This window comes from Carica papaya, chromosome 2, assembly GCF_054855325.1.
Source record: "Carica papaya isolate Zhongbai chromosome 2, ASM5485532v1, whole genome shotgun sequence".
In the NCBI taxonomy this organism is placed as follows: Eukaryota; Viridiplantae; Streptophyta; class Magnoliopsida; order Brassicales; family Caricaceae; genus Carica; species Carica papaya.
In genome coordinates this window covers 16,330,379-16,355,796 of record NC_142310.1, presented here as the reverse complement: position 1 = coordinate 16,355,796, position 25,418 = coordinate 16,330,379, and the positions used below count along the sequence as shown (strand labels likewise).

The following is a 25,418-nucleotide window of genomic DNA, read 5'->3' as shown; positions in this document are numbered from 1 at the left end:
GGCTGTAGTTAATCCTTGGATGACTCGAAAAAGTTTTACAAATTTAGCCCTCGTCGGATGATCAAGGGCTTCAGGTCGTTCAATACGCTCTACGGATGGTTTTCCCCACGTAATTCCTACAAAAGGAAGGAAGACACGAGTTGGAGTTTTATTCTTTAAAAAAAAAAGATATCTTTCTTCTCTAGGTACTCTAAAAGGTTCATCTACCCTAGCCCTCAGTGCTAGGGATTTGTTCTACGAAATTCTACTATGATACAATCTGTGAGATCCCAAGTGTTAGTTAAGGCACATGGATGTCAAATACAAATTCAAAATAACGAGTGCATGATAAAATTTATGCAGCAGAATCAAACCATAACAAATCCCTTACAAATATATATAATGTTCCAAATACATACATAAACTTAGACTAGAAGTGCTACCAAATACAAAACATAAGGGCCACTTCTTTCACTATGTTATTGGATTCATCAGAGTGCGGGAACAGTCATGCACTCAGACTTGTGGATCCACGGGATCCTCATAGACTTTCAAGGATAGGTCTACTTGTGGTTCCTCATTTTCTTCCTCATCTGCGGGGGGGCATGGAAAAAGTGAGTTCCATATGCTTAGTAAGGAAAACAGTATTAAATTAAAATCGTAAGATTTCAAAAGTTTATTATTTTATCTTACCGTTTAACTCCTCATTTACCTATATCACCATTATGAAAACCACTTATTTGTTAGGAAAATGATACATTAGCACAAAAAATCAAATATACATCATCCTAGATAATAGAAAAAATCAAATAAATCATGAAATGCACAAATTTTTCGTGTCATGCTTCACGAAGTCAGTACAAACTTCCATCTTTTAGGGTAGATATAGATTTTCAACTACGCAAGTGGAATGACAAGATCAGATACAGATATGTCAATTTTCTCAGTCCCACTTCTTGCTGGCAAAACCATGGTACGATTTATGACCACGACCGTACAAACCATAGTGGTCCTAACAGATATCTATAGTCACGACATTACTTAACCATGAGTGACCCCTACAGATAGTGCGATACCACTCTCGTTAAAGGGCACACCATCATCCACTGGGAGCGGTTCTCTTACGTCTTTTCAGGTCAGATAGGGGATGGGAAAATAGATACCCCGAAGGGGAAGGAGAACAGAAACACCTCAGAGATAAAAAGCCTAACGAGACACTTGATATAATATGCATGTCAATACAGATAAACTTCAGACTATGCAGGCTTCATTCCATTTTTTTCTTTTTTTTTCTTTTCTTTTATGCTTTTACTTTTACCATTACATATTATATTTATTACATGTAAATTCATCAAGTGTCTGTAATTCACGTAGCATGCTTTAAAACCAGAAGAATTCGACTCATCTGAACACAGAGGCATACAAAAAAGGCAAAATAACATTCATATTAAATTCGTTTATCTAAAAATACTTCTTAAGACATCAAAAATAATACTAGATTCCTTATCAAAACCTCGATGATTTCTTCACCATTTTCCTTTCTTTCTCTTTTTTTCTCACTAATCTACTATCTCTCTCTCTCTCTCTTTAAACTGTTTTCCTTTCTTACTGTTCTTTCTAATTTAATTATAATTTCAAACTTCATACAAATTTCCAATATTTAATTTTTTATTAAGAATTAATTCTATTAACTATGAGATATATACATTATTTTAATCACCAAAAATTCAACAAATTTATATTTTAATTGCCTAAACTTATTAACTTTTACTTAATCTTTGATACTTGAAAAATAAAATTCTAAAGGGAGTCTGAAAAGTGTCTTCAGCTCTCTTTGAAACAAATTAATAATTCGTGTAAAATCTTCTTAAAAAGTCATATTTATTTAACTAAAAAATATACAAATTCTGTTACAAGAATTATCAAAATGAACTCATAAAATTGTTCAAGGAATCATACCAACACATTCTAATTTCTATCAAATGGATTGTTATATTTGTATATAGAATTTTATCTGAACACAAACTTGGTCCAATATTAATCTTGCCATTAAAAAAGAAAAAATTTTAATTTCAGTATTAGGGCCTTTTTTTATATAAGAAATCAGAAGATGGCCCAAGAATCTGGACCTAGATAATCGCAAGCAATGGCTACCATATTATTTTTGTGCTTACCTTATCCACAAAATCCCAGCAGAAAAGTTGAGACACAAAAGAATTCCTACCCCAAACAAATAAAGGGACGCTGTCCCAAAAAGAGTAATGAATCACACAAGCACAACCAAGAAGAAAACTCTTCCGTAATGATGTTATCAAACCCCAAAATCCTTCAATCTTCACCACAACTTCACCACCCGACATGCCCGTTGCCACCACTGCTGCCTCCATAGCTTGAAAACACAACCACATCTCACTCTCTCCGGACGCATGTAAGTTATCACGTCGAGAGATCACAATTTCAAGTAAATCTTCATTGCTTCTATAGGTTGCTGCTCAAGCCCTTGAATCATTGAACAAATTCAATGCAAAGGTAGAAGAAAATTTACCTGTAGATAAAAGCAAGTAAGAGACTAGGAGTACTTCTGTTCCTATGTGCACTAACAAGGTACCTACCAAGAAAGCATTCCTTGACATATCGATTGATGGAGAACCTGCTGGTCGTATAATCATCGGGCTCTACGAAAATGAAACACCAGCAGGAGCTGCTAGGTTTAGTAGTCTTGTTAGTGGAGCTGCCGGTATTAGCTACAGAAGGAAAGAGTTTGTCAAGATTATGCCAAACTATGTGCAACATGGAGGGGTGAGATCATATGGTGTGGATGCTGAGCTTGCTAGGAGAATAGACAATAACTTGGTAGCTAAAGGCTTGGTGGATGAATGGGAAAGAACGAATAAAAAGATTGATTATTTTACCTAGCGCCTAGTTTTATCACAACTTGGGGAGAGATGGTCACGTCATTCCTAAACAAATTCTTCCCTGCCTCCAGAGCTATCGGGATAAGAAGAGAAATCTGCAACATTAAATAAAAGGACACCAAAAGCCTCCATAACTGCTGGGAAAGGTTCAAAAGATTATGCACTAGCTACCAACAACACTACATATCCGAACAATCATTGATCGATTATTTCTATAAAGGACTAATCCTTACAGAAAGAAGAATGTTGGATGCAGCTAGTGAAGGTGTGACATCCCATATGCTAATTAAGGCATGTGGGTATCAGATACAGAAACAAATTACGAGTGCATGATAAAAATTATATGTAGTGGAGCAAATTAATACAAATTCCATATAAAATATATGAGTTCCAAATACACATATAACTGAGGCCAAAAGTGGCTACAAAATACAGATGTCAAAATACAAAAAAGGCCACTTCTATCATTATGCTATTGAACTTATCAAAGTGTAGAAACAATCATGCACTCAAGGTTTGCAGATTCACGAGATCCTCATAAACTTCAATGGGTAGGTCAGTTGACAGTCCCTCATTATCTTCCTTATCTAGGGAGGGCATGGAAAGAGTGAGTTTCATATGCTTAGCAAGGAAAACAATACTTAGATAACATCGTAAAGTTTAAAAGGTGAATAATTATATCATAAACACTTACCATTATATCTTGTTAGAGTCTTATCCTACCTTATGAAAACAATTTATTTAGTAAGGAAACATCATGTAATAGTCACAATAATAAAAAACAAATAGCATACATGACAATAGAAAAAATCAAATAAATCATGAAATGCTCAGATTTTCGTGTCATACTTCGTGAAGTGGTTCCGACTTCCATCTCTGAGGGCAGATACAGATTTCTGACTACCCATGTGGAATGACTATATTAGATACAGATAGCGACAATTTTCTCAGGCACATTTTCAACTTGCCAAAACATAGATTTTCGACTACCCCATATGGAATGAATAGATTAGATACAGATAGCGACAATTTTCTCAGGCACATTTTCGACTAGCCAAATAATGGTATGATCTATGACCATGGCCGTATCACCACTCTCGTAAAAGGATACCCCGTCATTCATAGGGAGTGGTTCTCTCACATCTTTCCAGACCAGATGGGGAAGGGGGAAACAGATACCCCTTAGAGATAAAAAGCCTAACGAGACACTTGAGATATTATGCATGTCAATACAGATACATACTTCGGACCTTTCAGGTTTCATTCTACTTTTCTTTTTTTATATTTTCATTTTTATTTTCCAGATAACCTTACCAGTTTCATATTATTTTATTTACATGCAAATCATCAAGTGCCTACAAATCACATAGCATGTTTGAAATCAGGAACAATTCACTTATTAAAAAATACTAAACATAAAACCTGTAAATTACATAAAATCATAAATTCATTATTGTAATTTTTTTAGAAATACTCCTTAAGACGTTTAAAGAAATACTAAATTTCTTATCGAAACCTCGATAGTTTTTCCTACACCATTTTTCTTCTCCTCATCTCCTTCTCTCTGTCGATCACTTTCTCTCTCTCTAAACTCTTGAAAGGTGGAAGAATTGAAATGGTGAGAAAATGGGAGGAAGGGCCCCTATTTATAGAAAATGGGGGCCGTCAAATTTGTGCCATGGCAAATTCGATGAAGAGAGAGTGTAGAAATGAGAAGATGTTTGATTTAACGTAGCATAAAAAATGGAGGAGAATCTTCGTCCACCAGTGACGACACACCCCAAGCGGCAGCACGCCGCCCACCTTGGGCGGCGCCACACTGCCTAATGCAGCAGTGTGCCTTACTCGCCTGGCATGCACTGCAGGCCTAGTCTGCAGGCGCCGAGCTACCCTCCCATGCGTAGGGCCTTCGGTGCGCTGGGGCACTGTGCGTAAGCCATTTCCCGTAAGCCTACAATGTGGTTGGTGCACCCACAATGTGTGGCGCTAGCCCTGTCCGCGCGCTGACAGGCTTGCCTACATGCAACAAGGCGGGCACGTAGGTCTGGCGTTGCGCCTCGCATGGATGGGACGTGCGCATTGTGCGCACATCCTGCGCCTATCGTGCACACAAAGCGTGCGGTGCCCGCGCAAGCAATCCCTCTCCTGCAGGGTTTTTCCCCCAGGATTTTCCCTCTTTTTTCGTTTTCTCCTGAAAATCATTTATTTTGAAAAATATAATAATAAAATAATAAATCAAAACAAAATTAGATAAAATTAAATAAAATCAAAAATAAAATAAAATAATAAAATCAATAAAATTTACGAATTATGATATAAAGTTGCGAAATAAAATTAAATGAGTTTAGTGTGGCCTTAAGGCCTGAATAAATAGGGTTTCTAATACAATTTAGCACTATGGTGAGCGGAGTGTTACAGAAAGAGTAATAGTGAACAAGCATCCCCGAGAAACGAGAGAGTTAATATCGATCATGGCAGCAATTTCGCAGCAATTCAGAGCCTCATGGGACACTCCAAGAAGAGTGAATGAGGTACGTATCTCTATTCTTGGATCTCGAATTTCTAAGCTAACACATCTAATACATAACATGGTTGCAGAAAATAGACCACGTACGAGAGTATGTGGGATATACGCACATATAGGACACACAACGGATATGTGTCCAACACTTTAAGAAGATAATACGTAACATGTTAGTGTATAGGAGGATTCTAGAATTAGCAACAAAATGGAGATATGATCCCTACTTAAATATATACAACCTTGGATGGAGAGACCACCACAATTTCATATATGGGGCGAGGCAACATAATTTTCAACCATACCAGACTCGACCACCTTCCTAGCAATAAGCAACTATGCCTAAGAAAGATATGTCCCTCGAAGAAATAGTGAAATCATATGCAACTAACACACAACAATTTTAACTAGAAATAAGGGCCAGTATCCAAAATAAGGGCCAGTATCCTAAATTTGGAGACTTAAATGAGCCAACTTGTAACATCTATTAGCATATTGGAGTCTCAAGGGAAACTACCTTCTCAGACCTAAGTGAATGCAAGGTCTAACATGAACGCAGTCATACTGAGGAGTGGCAAAGAGCTACAAGGCATCCCTCATCGGCCAAGCCTTGAGCAAGGCTCACGAAGGGAGCCTGAATCAGGATCCTTGGCCAAGGTTCCCAACCCAGCTTATAAAGAAGATAATCACAATGCAGCGTGAGATTATGGGCAATCTGAGCCATTCACAGTGAAGCCATCATTCCCAAAGAGGTTCACAAGGCAAAGAAAGAAAATGGTGACCGAGAGATCCTTGCAATTTTCTATAAAGTAGATGTGAATCTTCCCCTTCTTGATACAATCAAGCAAATACCTCGTTACTCTAAATTCTTGAAAGAATTATGCACACACAAAAAAGCTGAGCTGTAATGAAAGAGTCAATATGTGGGAGAATGTGTCGGCTATCATATAAAGGAAGTTGAATCCAAAATGCAAGGACAAGGGCATGTTTTCCATTTTGTGTAAAATTGGCACTTTAGGCATAAGAATGGCCATGTGCAATCTTGGAGCTTCAATCAACATGATGCCATTGTCCATTGATTCCCAACTGAAGGTTGGACAATTGAAAAAAGCAGGAGTTATTATTTAATTAACTGACAAATCCATTGCTTACCCTGAGGGAATGCTGGAAGATGTATTGGTGCAAGTAGACAATCTCATCTTTTCAGCCAATTTATGTGCTAGACATGGAGGATGACAAGTCCCCAAACTCATCTAACCTTCTATTAGGGAGGCCGTTTCTCAGCACTACCAAAAACAAAATTGATGTGCAAGACAGTACCCTCACCATTGAGTTCGACGGGGAAGTGGTCAAGTTCAACATCTATGATGCCATAAAATATCCTACTGACCTGTCCTGTGTATACAGTGTCGACATATTAGATTCTTTACAGTAGATGCATTTTAATTTATGTTTTAGAGACGAAACGCATACAATGCTCATGAATGCATTACACTCGAACAATTTGGAGGACTTGGAAAAAGACTATATGGCTGATGGAAAGCTACAGAAGCCTATGTTTAAACTGAATTCATCAAAATGACTCAAAGGTAATATTCCATAATTTGATCTTCCTATTCCTCAAACCAAGATTTTGCCTTCTGTTTTATAGACCCCTAAGTTAGAACTGAAGTCGGTGTCAGCACACATAAAGTATGTCTTCTTAGGAGAAGAGGAAACACTTCCCAACTTCTAATAAGATGAGTAAGATAGAAGAGAAAAAATAGATCTAAGTACTCCACGAGTACAAAGAAGCAATGGGATGGACAATTATCGACATCAAAGGGATATCACCCTCAACATGTATGCACAAGATATTGTTAGAGAAAGATAGCAAACTTGGTAGACAAGCACAGAGGCGTTTGAATCCACCTATGATGATATGGTGAAGAAAACTATCTTGAAGTAGTGGACACTAGAGTGATTTACCTAATCTCAGACAGTAAATGGGTGAGTCCAGTACAAATAATGCCAAAAAAGACTGGAATAATGGTAATCAAAAACCAAGATGGTGAGAAAGTATCAGCCAAGAAACAAAATGGATGGAGGGTCTGTATTGACTACTACAAGCTCAACGCTTCTACCAGAAAGACCATTTTCTCTCTTGTTCATTGATCAAATCTTAGAGAGGCATTTTAGAAGAACATACTATTACTTCCTAAATGGGTATTCAAGGTTCTATTAGATTATTATTACTCTAGAAGACTAAAAGAAGATCACCTTCACCTGCCTTTTTGGCACCTTTACCTACAAAAGGATGTCTTTCGGACTCTGCAACGCCCCAAACACTTTTTAGAGGTACATGATCAGCATTTTTTATAATTTTGTGGAGCAAATTATTGAGGTTTTCATGGACAATTTTATAGCCTACGGGGATTCATTCGATGAATGCCAAGACAACCTCACTAAAGTGCTAAAATGGTGCCTTAAAACCAACCTCGTCCTGAATTATGAGAAGTGTCATTTCATGGTTGATCAAGGACTGATCTTGGGTCACATAACGTCTTTGAAAGGTATAGATGTGGAAAATGTGAATGTCGTTTTGATTAAGTCCCTGCCCTATCACAAAATTGTGCGGGAAATTCATTCTTTCCTTGGGCATACTAGTTTCTATAGGTGATTCATGCAAGGCTTTTCAAAGATCACCCAACCTTTATGTAAACTACTACAGAAGAAAGCCAATTTTGAGTTTGATGAACCCTATAGAAATGCATTTGACATATTGAAAGAAAAGTTTATCACAACACCTATCATGCAACCACTGGATTGAAACATACTGTTTGAGATCATGTGTGACGCCAGTAACCAAGCTGTGTGTGCAGTTCTCAGACATTGAATGGGGAAAGATCCACATGTCATCTATTATGCTTTTAGAACTTTATATACTGCTTAAGTGAATTACTACACCACTGAAAAAAGAGCTATTAGCTTATGCAGGAGGGTATGGGGAGGATCGAATCAAGTCTTATAACCCACTCAACGTTATATAATATCGAAACTTAACTGCCTAGAAAAACTCCTCCTTCTAATTGAATCTACAATCGTAAAAGGAATACAAAGACTAAGAAAAATAAAACAAGGAAAGGAAAAACGCCACGAACTTATCGATAAGTTGATCCCTGCTCCTTGGCTCAACAAGACTTCTGAAGACTCCTGCTCCTCGAAGAACTTGAAGAAGCTAAATTAGCAAAAATGCTAATAGAAGAAAAACCTAAGATTTCAAGAATTTCTCTCAAATTGAATATAATTTGTCGGTTTACAACCTCGGGGCAAAGACCTATTTATAGCCTTTCCTAGAGCAATCTAGATGATTACAAACTCTTGAAAAAATTAATAAAATAATATTATAGATAAAAGTTCTATCTAATTCTAGGATAATTACATAATAAAATATTTATTCTATCACATCTAAATACAAAAAAAATTAATTAAATAATCCTAAAATAGAATTTACGTTAAAATAATAATAGGATAAGGCTTTAAGAATTAAAATTATAAAATAAAATAATAACTTAGGATAACTTTAAGGTTAAAATATTATATAATTAATCCTTGGATAAACTTAAAATTTAAATATATTAAATACTAAGGAACAATTACCGTGTGAATTTGTTGAATTTGGGATTAGAAATCACATGAAGCATGTGGTGAAAGAAGTCCAAAAAGCTTGTCAGCACTTCCCTTCTCCCACACACATCACACACTTTACCTGTGCAAGCTAGGGAAGCCCGCACGTGTGCGTGCCGCTTGGGATAGGCCCCCGTGCGTGCGGCCATCAGGCTTTACAACTCCGCGGTCTACCCGACTCTATCCTCGACTGGGCCGATGATTATTGCAGGACCCGTTGTCGTGTTTAGCTTGCTAGGCCATGTGATCGTCCCAGCAGCTTCTTTTTCTTCGGGTGTGGACCCGTTAGGTTTGGTCTTGGGATGAGGACCGATCCTCGGGTAGCCTCGATAGGTCCCCATCCCACCTGTAGGGATGTGCGACAAGGGCCGCACGTTCTCTATGGGCGTGCAGCCTATTAGCTCGCAGGTTGGACCTAGTGGGCTGTGGAGCAAGTCGGGGGACTTGAGTCGCCTGCCTGTGAGTGCCTCCCCTCTATCTGCGGCCTCAAACATGCCATTTTCGTCTTCTAAGATCAATTCAAAGGCCCACAACCCATCATCTTTCATGCTTCCTTAGGCTGGTTGTCTTGGCAACCCATAAGGCTTCCTAGTCTTGATGGCATTGACGATCCATCTTACTCGATCTAAGCTTGCACGAATTGGATCCTTGGGATTCATAGGATTGGGCCTCCTTATCGTTGAATCTTGACTCTACTTCCTTGGTCCACGCTTTTTCCTATCTTTATCTTTGGGTTGGGCCGAATTCTAATGGTTACTTACCGGGTAACTAAAATGCCCTCCTACGATCACACAACTAGCCGTTGTGTTTACACTAGAAAAAATTTGTTCCTATTTGTTGGGAACTAAGGTTATTGTGTTTTCTTGTCACAGGATATTAAAATACCTATTGAAGAAGAAAGATACCAAATCAAGACTTATCTGATGGATTCTACTGCTTTAAGGGAGAAAAGATGCATGCAAAACTTGGTCACTGATCATCTCAGTCGTCTACCACGGGTGAAGAGTCTGTGCCGTTGAAAGATGAATTCCCAAATGAGCACCTCTTTTCAGCACAACAAATCACACTTTAGTATGTAGATATTGTCAATTTCTTAGTCACAGGTACACTTCCAGACGAACTATTCAGGTCGCAGAAAGACAAAATAAGAAGAGAAGCCAAGTAATATGTGTGAGATGATCTGCATTTGTTGAAGCACTGTGCGAACCAGATCATCCAACAATGTGTCCCGAAAGTGAAAATCCCTCCATCTTGAGTTTTTGCCATTCACACACTTGCAGAGGACATTTTGGTCTCAATCACATAGCCTGAAAAGTGTTAGAATGTGGTCTGTTTTGGCCTTTTTTGTTTCAAGATGCATGCATTTACTGCAAAGCCTGTGAAAATTACCAGAAGATGGGGACTATAAACTGCAGGGACTAAATGTCTTTAACACCCATTCTTTTTTGTGAAATTTTTTATGTATGGGGAATTGACTTCATAGGGCCCTTCCTCTCTACTTTTAGGAAATCATACATCTTGTTAGTTGAAGACTACATCCCGAAATGGGTGGAAGCTAAAGCAACCCAAAGAGATGATGTAGAAACCATTGTCAAGTTCATTAAATCCCATATCTTTGTATTATTCGGATTACCTCATGGAATGATTAATAATAGAGGCACGTATTTCTATAACTAAGTTATTGCGACACTCCTCAAAAGATATCATGTTACTCACTGTACTTCCATTACTTATCATCTCCAAACCAGTGGATAAATAAAAATTTCTAACAAATAAGTGAAATCCATTTTCAAGAAGACAATCAATCTAAACTAAAAAAAGCTGGAATTTACGGCTAGAGGATGCTCTATGGGCTAACAAAATAGCCTATAAGACTCCCATTAGAATGTTGCCATATCGACTAGCCTTCGGTAAGGCTTGCCACCTCCTTATAGACTTGGAACACAACGCGTATTAGGGAATCAAGAGTTGCAATACAAAGATGGAGGAAGTTATAACTACAGGAACTGGAAGAGATAAGAATGGAAGCTTATAAATATGTGAGCATCTACAAGGAAAAGACAAAGACTTTTCACGATTAGATGATTTCAAGGAAATAAGTTTCTATAGATTATATAAGGTTCTGCTGTATGACTCCCATTTGAAACTGTTTCTAGGCAAACTGCGTTCCAGGTGGCTAAGACCTATTATTATCACTACCATCTACCCTCACGGAGCTATTGAAATCCAGAGTCTAGACACACACAAGATATTTTAAAATAAACGAGCACTGACTCAAACCGTTTTATGAGGGATTTACTAAGCATAAAGTTGAAGAACAAATCATTGGGAATTTTGTAGATAATGACTGACAACTCATAGGCTATGTCCAGCCTAAGACGATAAACAAGGGCACTTAATGGGAGGTAACCCATTTAGTTTCTTCGTTCCTTCTATTTGCTTTCTTCTTCTTTCTTTTATTGTTCATTTTTATCGATTGTTAATGACATTTTAACTTATGTTTTTCTCCCTTGCTACAAGCCATTCAAAGACCTACTTGAGGTTACTAAGCTCTTGAAAAATGATCATGTGAACCCCTACTGATATTGCGAGGAAGAGAATTACCCTTGCCCAAGGCTAGCGCGAATATGTTGACCCTTGCTTGAGGGGTTAATCAAACAGCCATGCTTGAGCAGTAGTTTGGCAGTCACAAATTAAGCCTTGCCCAAGGCTTGTATTTCGGTCACTTAGGTGCTTTGACCCAAGCGGACCATGTTAACCTTACCTTAGGATAATGGATATTTAAGACCTCAGTCAAAATCTTGCATAAGCCTTGCCCAAAGCTTACGTGTTGGCCTAGTGGGGGGGGGGGCAGGGACAAAAGCCAGTCAACTTACATTAACCTTCCCCAAAGCTTATTTTCTAGAAAATGTCCTACCCAAGTCTTGCCCTAGGGTAAGCCACACCTATTGCCTGTTCTCAATCACTTAAGCCTTGCCTAAGCAAAAAAAAAAACATCCAACCCTTCCATTTACGCTTGGCCTAGGTGCACGACACCTGGAGCCCTTTTTAAATTTCAAAAACCACCAAACCTTATCCTAACCTCTCTACATCCTCCTTGACCTTCAACCCCACATCCTGATTCCTAACAACCAGCAATCGCCAACACTAGAACCATGAGGCAAAAGAGATCTACCCGCAAGACTTATGACTCCCGACCCTACTTCACTCCCTGCCAAGTCATAAAGGATGTCGAATGAGCTGCACGAAAAGTAGCAAAAAGAATAGCACAAAGTGCAGTGGCTTTGCCAGTTCAGCCTGCGCAGCCGAAACCACCTCATGCTATGAACAGCTCCACAACGAGCGACCATGCACAAGTTAGTCCCATTATTGACATTCCTAATTCCCATAAAGAGCGCCAGATGCCCTCCAAGCTGGACAAAGCCACACCACCGAATAGCCTGAATCATAACCACCCCACTCACAAAAACCCACCATCGAGGATGCAGAGATAGCCCAACACAGCAAAAGGAACATGTAACACCCTAAAAAACCTTCATGCTTAATTTATAATATGAACTCCTATTTATTTGGGCTATAAGGCTATTTAAACACCTTAATATTCGTATTTTGAATTTTTAGATGAATTTCATATTTCGTATTTTAATTGGTTAAATAATTAATGAAATTATTTATTTTATTTTTCTCGTAGTATTTTTAAAAATTAAATAAAAATATTTCAGAGAAAAACATAAGAAAAAAGGCAGACAGCTCGTGGGAACGCCCATGGGAGGGATCCCGCCTACACGGGCTCTGTGCACCTCACACGTGTGCATGCGCACAGTCAGCACAGGACGTGCACACTCTACACACATCCCATCTGTGCGGGGTGCGAGGTGCGGTCTATGCACACGTCCCATCACACACAGACGAACACGTGGCTTCTCGTGCCCTATGCGTGTGCGTCCCATTGCGCACAGACAAACGCACAGCTTTTCGTGTCCTGTGTGCATGATCGGACAAGTGCGTGGCTCCTCACGCCATGTGCTCGCACCATCCACGCAGTAGGCCTGCGCACGCGGTAGGCTGGGGTAGCGTGTGTTGCCTCAGGTAGTGTGCCCCCCACCTTGGGTGTCATGTGTTGCTGGTTGGGCGACGATTCGCCGCTGTTGCTTGGGCAAATGTCACCATCGTTTGAGTGGCGTACCTCCAGTTTTCACGCTTCTGTCACATTGTGTCATCCATCCATCAGTCACATCCGTCGGTTGTCACATCTCATCTTTTCACATTGACTTTCTTTCTTTTAACCAGATTTTGCCATTTGGTGCAAATCTAACGGTCCCTATGTTCTATAAATTAAGACCCTCACTTCACCATTTCCTCATCACTTTCATTTTATTCTTTCATCCACCGAAGTATTTTAGAGAGAGATAGAGAGTGATCTAGAGAGAGAAAGAGAGGAGAATAGGAAGAAAATGTGTTGAAAATATCAAGATTTTGGTAAGAAATTTAGTATTTACTTTTAAACATCCTAAGGAGTTTTTCTAGATTAAAATTAACAAGTTTAAACTAAATAGTTGCATGATTTAATTATATGCTTAAATGAAATAATTTATATTAATTATCTGTTTTATAAACATATGTAAATTGATTTCTTACATGTTTAATTTAAATGATTTAATGTTTGAGATAAATATTGATATGTGATCTTTTATATGGTGGTAAAGCGATTAAACATGAAATGATGTATAGACATGAGAAATATATATTGGTATTGGCATACATGATTCATAAAGTATTCGTTAGGCTTTTTATCTCTGAGAGGTTTTTATTTCTCCCCCCATTTGGTCTAAAAAGACGTGAGAGAACCGCTCCCTGTGGATGATGGCATACCCTTTGACGAGAGTGATGACACAATATGATTGTAGGGGTCACCTTTGGTGAAGTACAGTTGTGGAGTTAACATGTAGGACCACTGTGGTTGGCACAGTCGTGGTCATAGATCGTGTCATGGTCTTACAAGCTGTAAATGTATTGTTGGTTTGGCAAGCCACAAATTGCTTATACAAATGAAATGAATTGATCATTCCACATGGGTAGTTGAAAATCTGTATTGCCATCAGTAGATGGAAGTTAGAACGACTTTACACGAAAAATAAAATAAAAATAGTGCATATCATGATTTGTTTGATTTTCTCTATTATCGGCATGATTTATATAATTGACATGATATGACTTTGACTTGACATGTTCTTTATCAAATTAAATCATTTTCATAATTAATAAAGAACCTTAATATGACTCTTGATGATAAGAAATTATGGTACTTTTAATTACCTTTGAAATCTTATGATGTTATTTAAATACTATTTCCTTTTAAGTATATAGAACTCACCCTTTCTACCCCTCCCCCCCCCCCCCCCCAGATGAGGAAGATTGTGAGGAACCGATCGTTGACCTACCCTTTGAAGCCTTTAAAGATTCCGTGGATCCATGATCTTTTATGAGTGCATAATTGTCTCACACTCTGATGAGTCCATCTTTTGTAAAGGCTTGTAATTAATTTTGTGTCTGTCTTAATGATGTATGGAACTCTATTATTATTTTGTAAGGGAATGTAATTATTTATTCCGCTGCATACGTTCATCTATTATGCACTTGTAATCTCTTTCTGTATCTAGCACCCTTATGCTTTAATTTGTATTTGGGATGTCACAAATTATATTAGAGCAGTTATGCAGAACAATCCCTTACCACTGAGGCTATAGTTAGAAAACCCTTTTAAGATACTTAGGAACTATGTCATCTTTCAAAAATTAGACCACCAACTCGCGTCTTCCTTTTTTTTGTAGAAATAATGCGAGAAAGACCCTCTGTAGAGCGTACCAGCCCAAGATCATCCAACCAAGGCCGAGTTTACTGAACTCTTCCTAACCATCTAAGGTCTAACCGCAGCTGTGGGCCAAAACCAACTAAATCATTGCCAACACCTTCCTGCCCCTGACTACCGTCCAATTGAGAGATCTATCTCTTACAACATAATAGAGTTTAAAAAACTCAACCCACCCCACTTTGAAGGAGGCCCTAACCCTTTTATTAGCATTGTGGGCATAGGAGTCATTTTATTTTTATATGTCTTGTCGTACCCTTTTCATGTATGGTCTTAATAAGTTCAGCTCTCCGTCGCCCATTGGTATTTTTGAGATCCTTCACAGGTATGGGTGTATGGTCTAGCAAGGTGGATGGGTTAAAGTCATAAGCTATCTCAAAAGGTGAGAACCTAGTGGTGTGGATACAATGGTTATAGGCAAATTTCACCATGGGTAAACAATCCTCCCAAGTTTTTAAATTTTGACCAACTATGGCTTTTAATAAGGACCCTAAGGTTCTGTTAACTACTTCCATTGACCATCAACCTGTGGGTGATATGTAGTTGAGAATAATAAATTCATTCCTAACTTACCCCAAAGTACTCGCCATAAGTGATTAAGAAACTTGACATCCCTATCACTTACTATCATTTTAAGTATGCCATGAAGTCTCACGACATCCTTAAAGAGTAGGTTTGCGGTTCTAGTCACATCATCGGTCTTATGACAAGCAATGAAATAGGTCGTTTTACTAAACCAGTCCACTACAATGAATATATTGTTATTACCCTTCCCGGTCCTAGGCAATCCTAACATAAAATCCATATAAATATCTACCTAAGGTGTCGTAGGTACAAGTAAAGGTGTCTAAATACCATGAGTTAATACCCTAGACTTAGCTTGTCTGCATGCAATACATTGGCTATAGATGCGTTTGACATCTCTTTTTATATTAGGCCAATAGAAGTATTCGTTTAAGACATTTAGGGTTTTAGCTACCCCAAAGTGTCCCATGAGTTCCCCATGATGCACTTCATGCACTAACAAATTTCTAACTGAATAGTTGGGTATACATATTCCTTAAGAAGGAACCCATTGCTCCTGTGGTAGTTTTGGAATACATAGTGTTCACATGCATGGTAAATAATAGAAAAGCCTTTATCATTGGCATACATCTTTTTGAAATGTTCAAAACCTAAGAACTTAAAACTTAGGGTGGACATTAAGGCATACTGTTGAGATAATGCATCGGCGTCAATGTTATCCTTTTTTTGTTTATACTTAATCACATAGGGGAATGACTCTATAAACTCTACCCACTTATTGTGTCTACGGCTGAGTTTACCTTATCCCTTTAGGTGTTTAAGGGACTTGTGATCGGTATGACTCACAAATTCCTTTAGAAACAGGTAGTGTTGCCACACTTCTAAGGACCTTACTAAGGCGTACAACTCTTTGTCATAGGTTGAGTAATTTAAGGGTGCACCGCTAAGCTTTTCACTAAATAGGCCACCTAGCACCCTTCCTGCATCAGTATTGCTCCTATGCCTACTCCTAAAGCATCACATTTAAGCTCAAAAATTTTATTAAAATTAGGTAAAACTAGAATAGGGACATAATAGAACTTTTCCTTTAACATAATAAAAGCGATCTCCTATTTTTCAGTCCATACGAATTTGACATCCTTTTTTACAACTCATTTAAGGGCGTCGCAATGGAGCTAAAATCCTTTACAAACCTACTGTAGAAGCTGGTTAGTCATGGAAGCTTCTAACTTTGCTTGCGTTTGTCAACGTAGGCCACTCCATAATGGCTTTTACTTTTTCCTCATCTACCTCAATGCTTGAGCACTCACCACGAAACCTAAAATGATCAACTTGTCACTACAAAAGGTGCACTTCTTAACACTAGCATATAGTCATTCCTTCCTACGAACCTCGAGGATAGAAAAAATATGCTAGAGGTTGCCATCTAAATTTTTGCTATAGATCAAGATATCATCAAAATACACCATTACAAAATTTTGAAGGAATGGATGTAGAACGTGGTTCATAAGCCTCATAAAGGTGTTAGGGGCATCGGAAAGGCCAAAGCGCATTACTAACCACTCATACAAGCTGTATTTAGTTTTAAAGGACATTTTTCATTCGTCTCTAGGGTTCATTTGGATTTGGTGATACCCACTTTTAAGATTCATTTTGGCGAAGATGGTGGCTCCATAAGTTCATCTAACATGACATCTAATATGGGAATAGGGTGCCTATACTTTATCATATTTTTGTTAACGGCTTTACAATCGACACATCTCCTAGGAACTATCTTTTTTGGGTACTAGTAAAATAGGAACAACACAAGAGCTTAGGCTTTCCCTAACATTTCCCTTTCCCATCAACTCTTCCAACTGCTGTTGGAGCTCCTTAGTTGCTTTAGGGTTACTCCTATAGGAGGGTCAGTTAGGGATAGTAGCTCTAGGGAAAAAATCAATTTAATGCTCGATCCCTCGGATAGGGGGAAGGTCGTCTGATATTTCCTCTAAAAAGATATCTTCGAATTCCTATAAAAGAGAGAAAATTCCATTAGGAAAAGATTGATTAAGGTTAGATAAATTCAAATAAGTTTTTTTGTACTGTAGTACAATCAGGCTCTTTTTCTCACACATTGCTCGCCTTACCTCTCTCTCCTTTACATAGAGACTCTTTTTTTTTCCTTCTCTCACATTCTTTTATTGTGGCCCGTTTACCTCTTTCTTGGGAATTTTTTCTCTCTTTTTCTTTTTCTGAGCATTCCTCATAAGCCCTTTTAATTTTTAGTTGGTCCTCATGTACCTCTTGAGGTGACAAAGGTGTAAGAACATGGGTAAGGCCATTATTCCGCAATGAATAACTGTTGGTGCGGCCTTGGTGTTGGACTTACCTATCAAACTACCAAAGTCATTCTAGAATTACATGGTTGGCATGCATAGGTACAACATCACAACATACCTCATCTTTATGCTTATCAATAGAGAAAGGTACCATGACTTGTTTGGTTACCTTTACCTCACCACATTCATTCAACCATTGTAATCAGTTGGGCTTGGGATGGCTTGTGCATGTCAACCCCAATCTATCCATCAACAAGGTTTTCGCTGCGTTAGTGTAGCTTCCTCCATCGATGATCATACTACACACTTTATTGTTGACTAGGAAACGAGTGTGGAATATGTTTTTTCATTGTTCATGGTCTTCGCTCTTGACTAGTAAGTTGAGAGCCCTCTGGATAACAAGGGTATTAATTTCTTGAGACATAATGAAGCACCTGCAAGGAAAGGTTAGTGAAAGCAAATATACTCTCTTCACCTTTGCTCTTGTTTACCTCACAATCTCTCAAACTCTAGCTTCCTCTGTCGAGTTGAACATTTGGAATTGAATTCACTCTAGATCAGATCTGCACATTAGTCTTTTTTAACACATAAAGAATTCTAAAGGAATCTAATTTTACATAAGCTCGAATAAGCACATAGAAGAAGAAAGAATGTGCTCTTGTTTATATGCTAAGCAGCTGGAAACGATTAGTCACCTAGATATGTAATGGAACAAAAGCACAATGAAATAATGAAAACGTAGATCACAAAAAAACCAATTAGACTCTACCGCATAGTGATCCAATTACTCTTGATGGATATAACCGGAAGGTGTATCCTAATTATACTACCTAATACCAGCTACGCTCTACAAATGGTTGAGTTTCTTTATGCAACATTTAAGCCAAAACTCCAGAATACAAAATAATCAATTAATAGTGAAGTATAAAAGGTTTTCTCTCATAATGGGTGAGTTAATCTTCCTTTTTGCTTTATGCAAATGAATGATGCAAAATGAATGAAAACCAAAAGTTTTCACATGCATCTATTGGGTGAGATACTCTACCTTTGAATCTATAAAGGTTTTTCAATCTCACTTACTAGGCGGTTACTTTGCTTTTGAATGCAATATGCAATAACGTGTCAATTGCCTTAGGGTGGGTAATTGGGATATTTTTGTATTTTTAAATTTATAATTTTTTTGCAATAAACACGAATCACTTGAATTAGACCGATAGATATGAATTCAAGCAGGATGCAATACGAATTAACAAAACAAATTTAATTTGAATTGTTAATTAATTCACAAGAAAGTTAAAGCAATTAACATAAATAGGTTCACTAGGAGCCTTAACTCTTACCTGACGCGAGAAGGTATGAGAAGGTATCGGAATGATCATTTTGACTCTCGGAATCTCAATCCAATAATATGCAATATCAAAACTCAAATAACCTATTTAAAATCCTTTTCTTTAATTGAAATTACAATCCTAAAAATTAAGAAAGTAATAAAAAAAACTTGGAAAACTAAAATAAGGAAAGATGTCACGGCTCACCCAATAAGTCAATCCCAACTCCTTGGCTCAACTAAGACTTCGACAAGCTCACCTAACTTGGAAGAACTTGAAGAGAAAGAAAATTAACACTGGCTAATTTAGCCAAAATCTCAAAGCTTTGATTTTTATTAATTCTTAAAGTATATGATTACAATGCTTGAACTAAGGCCTTTATACATGCTCTTAATTACTACTTCTACAAGGAATAGGATTTAGGATTCCTCTCCATATTCTAATTTCTAATTTAATTAAAAAACAAATACCTAATTAATTAAATAATAAATTCCTTATCCTTATTCTAATTTAATTAATTAAATAATCTTATGGATAAGGTTTACATTTAAATATTAGTAACATAATATTAAATAATAGTCTCATTTTCCTAATTCTTCAAAGATATCTTCTCTTCAACTTTGAGTAGAATTCCACCTTCAATTTAGCATACTATGCACACGGAAAAATTGGGGAAACATGGACACCTTGTAGAAATAGGAAAAGTGGGATTTTGGAGTCCAAAAAAGACTAAGAAGAAGAAACCACACGAGCTGGCTGTAAAAGCATGGCTCTGACTGTGGGTTGTACAGGCTAGGTTGCTGGTTCTCTGGCTAAGCCAATTTGGCCGCACAGATCTCCTTCCTTGATATGGGTCGCATGTGATCGGGTTGCAGTGCATGCGACCCCCGGTAGCAAGCATGTGCACTGCCGCGCACATGCCAACATTCGCGGGTGTACGAGTCTATACACCTCACATGCTTCCTCACATAGGTGAGGCTCCCGCATGTGTGGGCAGTTTTTCCCACTCGTGCTAGAAGCACGTCACGTGTGCGGCACGTGTTATCTCTTATTTTCCCGATCTGGACTACTTCTTATGGGGTTTTTCTCAGGCTTCGATGGTGAGCTCGTTATTCATCCATTCTTAAACCAAAAGATTGAAAATATTCTAAAATTTTTTGGCCTGATTTCGAGTAATCAATCTGGGGGCTATTTGAATTTTACTTCCTATTTGTCCCAATTCATCATGGTCTCCCTGAGACGACCCTTCTTCTGCTAGAGTGTCAATTATCACATTAACTTACCTATGTGGCACTAGAAGGAGGCACGGGTTATAGTCTTTGAAGTTTCGATCGCATGCTAACTTGTGGACAAGTCGTGTAACCCAACGCCGACCAAGCATCCCAAACCTCCACATAACTGCCCTACGCGAGAACAGAATGCCACAATCATCAGGCGCCCATGGATCCCACAGATTCGGCTCTTAGTACCTGTGAGCACCACCACAGGCTGCCCACACATCACTCGCTCACACCCCCGGTAGCAAACATCTCCATCATGCATAAAGGCCATCTGCCTCGTTACCTTCCTCTCCTTATGCCCATATCAAGTAGACCTCACTGATTTAGCTTTTGGGAGTCATGGCAAAGCCACACACATATCCTTTAGGCCCTGCGAGTAGCATCGCACTCACAATTGGCACCCCCTGCAGGCGGCACAGCGTGCTCGTAGGGTAGTGCGCATGTTGCACAATGTGCCTGCGCATGCCCACGCCTTTGTCTATACGAGCAGAACTACATACGACACCTTCTCCTCCTCCACTCGTAAGCATACTCATTCTTCCTCTTTCACTTTATGGCTTATATCGCTAATGGCCTCCCTCGCGATTTAGTACATATTAAATGATGACTAATTATTGGCAAAACTAGGGAGAAAGGGACGAAAAATAGAAGCTTATCTGCTTCTGTTCATAATGTCAGGCACCAAAGTGCCCTGTGATTGTGCAGCACTTTTCTACAGTGTTGGTTCGTGGAAGAGACATTTTTTCAGGCACCCAAAATGGCCTGGGACATCTCTGTCATGGTGCAGAAATGCAAATGCCAAGTTAAAAAGTGCAGAGATGATCCAGGCATATGTGAATGCTAAAAATGGGAATATGACAATGTGCCATACCTATTTCCTTTGGGCCAGTTGCCCTGTGCAACAGGCCAATGGGTCGTGCAAGCCCAACATGCATGAAATCATGTTGAGGGGCCTTCCTGAAACCCCACTAGGCAATGGGCCTAGCATGGGGACTTTATTTTCCTTGGGCTGGACTTTGGAAAGATGGGTCATTTGGGAAATAATAATAAAATGTAATAAATTGGGAAAATTGGAAAATGCTTAATTGGTATGGAAATTGTGAATGTTGAAAGATTAAGTTTAAAATGAAAAGAAGATGGGGCAAGATTTATGTAATATAATAAGAAAATAAAATTTAAATAATACTTAAACTAGATTAAAATAAATTAAAAACAAAACAAGAATAAAATTAACACAAAGATAATTAAAACAATGTAATTAACTCTAATAACAATTAAGTGAAATAAATAAGCTAATTAAAAATCTAAATAAATAAACAATAATTAAATTATAGTAATTAATATAGGATAACATAAAATTTAAAAAAGGAAATATTTAAAGAGTCTAAAATAGAAATAACACAATGTCCAGTTAATTAAATCCGATTTAATGATTTTCTTATAGGGATATTGAGGTTAACAGGGGAGCCACTAGACTTTGAGGGTGATATTGGGTTCTAGTTTGGGACCAGGTTCAGTGGTATGCAGACTTTAAACTGATTGTTATTCATGGTCCTAGAGTTTAATGACATGAATGATAGTGACCGGAGTAAAATTTGTGGGATGGCGTACGAAGAGTACTGAGTGAATTATGTGTATTTATTTACACCCTTTTTTGTTCTTTATTTATTACACTTCCACCCTTAGCTAGTTGGTAACCTGTGCCCTCCATGGAAATAATATTAGTGGCGATATGCATAGGATTGTAAATAGTGAAACTAAAAGAAAGATAATAATTTGGTATTAAAAATGAGTCAGAAGATGTGTCTAGTCTTAGGTGTGTCAATTATGTAAACGCATTGAATACTGTATTAAGCATCATTGAAAATTGAATGACTATCGTGCAAATTGAATAGCATGGTAGTGATTGTTTATTGTTAATTAATTTATCACTGTTTTACTTAACTCTGCCTTAAGGAACTACTTTCAAAGCATGTTTGTATGCCTTTAATATTGCCTGTCTTACTAAGTATTGGAACTCACCCAAATCCAACTCCCCACAGATGCAGATTTTGATGAGTTGTTGAGTACCCTTGCTTAGATTCCTTCCAGGAGGATTAGGTGTGGAAACAGACTTGTATATTTTGTTTAAATGCTTTAGAGGCTAGCATATTTTGTGTAGGTTATCTTTTTTTATTTGTATATACGTGTAGATAACCTAATGCCTCAGTGTACAACTTTTGTATTTTGTATTAGAATGTAAAATTATGACATCTTGGTACCCAATACGGCATCGGTGTCCAATAACAAAAAAGATACGAGTGCAAGAAATTATATATACATCAGTGGAAGTAAATCATTCCTTACAAATACCAGATGTACATCACTAAGGTAAATGAATTAGCTATAAACTTTATAAAATAATGTTCAGCTAATTCTAAAAAATACAAAAAAGATTCTATCAGAGTACAACAAAATAAGAAGCACTCTTCATTTACTGGTCCACAAATGGGTCCAAATAAGTTTTGAGGGGTAGCTTAAGTGGCAATTCCTCAACTTCGACATCGTCTGGGAGGAATGGATTATAGGTGAGTTCCATGAAACTCAGTAAGGGAGACAGTATTTAGATCACGCTATCAAAATTTTAGGAGTTGCATTTTTAATTAAAAACTATCCAATTTCGTTTCATCCACTAACCTTACCTTCGGAGATCATTAGATGTTGTTAATTTAGAGACTTCGAAAAACCATTTGATGTTATTACGAAGATCATTTTGAAATACATACCCAACTCAAAGACATGATGACGAAATAGTGAGAAATATAAGGATTCAAGGATCAGAATATTAAATAAGCAATACACACAAACAATAATCTTAAACATATCAGATCAATCGTTTATTTCAGTTATAGTTTTTATAGATATTTATGCAAAACTATTAGGGTCTATATCAACTGAGGATAGAAGGGATCCTTGTCTACCACTATGAATGAAAAAGCAGTCCAATTCAGTACAATCTATCGATCAATATTCTATTACCATGGCATTACGGTGCCACTGTGCCCCCTACAATCAGTCACGATCTGCTTTCGTCAAAGGGAATGCTAGTGCCATTCACAAGGAGTGGTTGACTAATAGTCGGTATCAATCATATCATAAACCCTTCAGTGATAACAATTAATGGATTTCAATCATTTCTTTTTGTTTTCAAATAGAGCATAGAATAACAGTTTAATTTTAATTCACTAATAGATTCAAAACAATTTAGACTTAGCCTTAGACTTTCTATTTTTTCCCATTTACTAATGGCACAGACTTTAAACCAATATGGACTCTGTATACCTTGTTACTCAAACCTAGACCTAATAAGGGCCTTTTAGAGAAACTTGGCCTAGTGAAGGCCCACTAGACCAGAGTGGACCTGAAGGGGATCCTTCAAACCATCTTGCCCTGACAAGGGCTCCTAAACTGAACTGGGTTTGAGGAACCGATTGACTGAAACCCAGACCCGAAAGGGATCCATTGACTAAGCCCAGTCAAGAGCCTATTAAACTTACCTAGATCGGTTAAGGTCTATTAAGCAAATCCAGTGCATAAGGACCCAACCCGAACTAGACTCGAACCCGTTAGAGTCCTTAAAACCCACTCGACCCATTAAGGGCCCAACCCTTTTTTTTTCTTTTTAAAATTCAGTCGGTTAGGGTCCTTAAACCAAATTGTGCCATCAAGTTTTCCTTTGGGTTGAGGTCCAATTAAAAAGAACCTTCTCAATCATAACCTCGCAGGAGAGACCAAAGGCCCAAGCCCAGGCCCAAGCCTAGGCCCAATTGGCATGCCCCACACTCGGGTGTGCAAAGCAGGCCCAGCTACATGATATGCTACACACACAACATGCCATTGGCAAGCTATCCCTGTAGTTTGGCCTATTGGGACAAGCCCTTCCTGAGTGCACTCGGTCAGGCAGCACGGCTACTCGCACACTAGCCTCTTGGCATGCTGGCATGCCTAGCAGTCCTATGCACGCGTGCAGTACATACATGCACCCCTATGCGCACACCAGCACGAACACACCTAGGCACGGCTGTGCCTTCACCAAACTGAATTCATTTTTAACATTTCCCTCATGTGTTTCCCTATATTTTCACTCATAAGTAATATCAAATGTGCACAATCATCATGCATTTTCATTTTCACTATTCATTTTCATCAAAATAAAAGAAATCATCAAATAAAATAACATGTACTTCAAAAATCAACATGCAAACACACTTTCAATCTTTCTATAATTTTAAAATCATAAAAATAGATAATTGAAGCATGCAGAAAAGTATAAGTCCCTTACCTTTGGTTTAGAGTCCATGGGTTCAAGAAAAAGAAGATTACATAGGGTGGTCAAAAGAAAAGAGCTCGCTGCAACAACTGTGTTATAAAAGCTTTATGGGGCTGCAGAAGAAATCTACAAATGATGGAAGCAGAGGAAAAGAAGAATAAGACTTGGGTGAATGGCTTCACACTCCAAAAGGAAGAACAGAACTAGAAAAAAAAAAGAGAAGGAAACTCACCATGTGATTGTGAGAATCAATACACAATCATTTTTGCACGATGAGGAAGGACGGAGCATGATGGCCTCTCGAGTTTTCTTTTCTATCTCTTTCTCTCTCACTCTCTCTCTCTCTATCGAGTGAAAAAGACAAAGGAATAAGAAGGAAATGAGAAAAGGGCAAGATCATTCAGCCTTTAAAGGCCATGGGGAATGTGTGTAATCCGTTGGATCACAAGCAAGCTCCCCTAAGCTGTTGATTGGCCTTGTGGCTAACCGATTTAATGGGTAGCTTCTGCCCAGCTACCAAGTGTCAGGATAGACTACTTACAATCCTATCTGACACTAGTCCCCCCTACACACGTGCGCTAGCCTATTGCGTGGGTGGGATATTTTTGCCCACGAGGCATGCATGCCTGTGAGGCAGCCTTGCAGGTTGCCCGCAAGTGTTTTCTTTTTCCATTTTCAATTCTTTTTTTTTTTAATATTTTGTTTCAA

The 25,418-nt window shown here is 38.1% G+C and overlaps 1 long non-coding RNA gene across 1 annotated transcript; it reads right to left on the bottom strand.

Annotated features, from left to right (window-relative positions):
• Positions 1-347: 347 nt before the first annotated feature.
• LOC148268810 (uncharacterized) lies at positions 348-25,418 on the bottom strand. The gene is made up of 3 exons (XR_015816723.1): positions 24,943-25,418; positions 24,723-24,836; positions 348-572 (listed from the first exon to the last, which is right to left on the bottom strand). It is a non-coding gene; the product is annotated as an uncharacterized LOC148268810 (long non-coding RNA).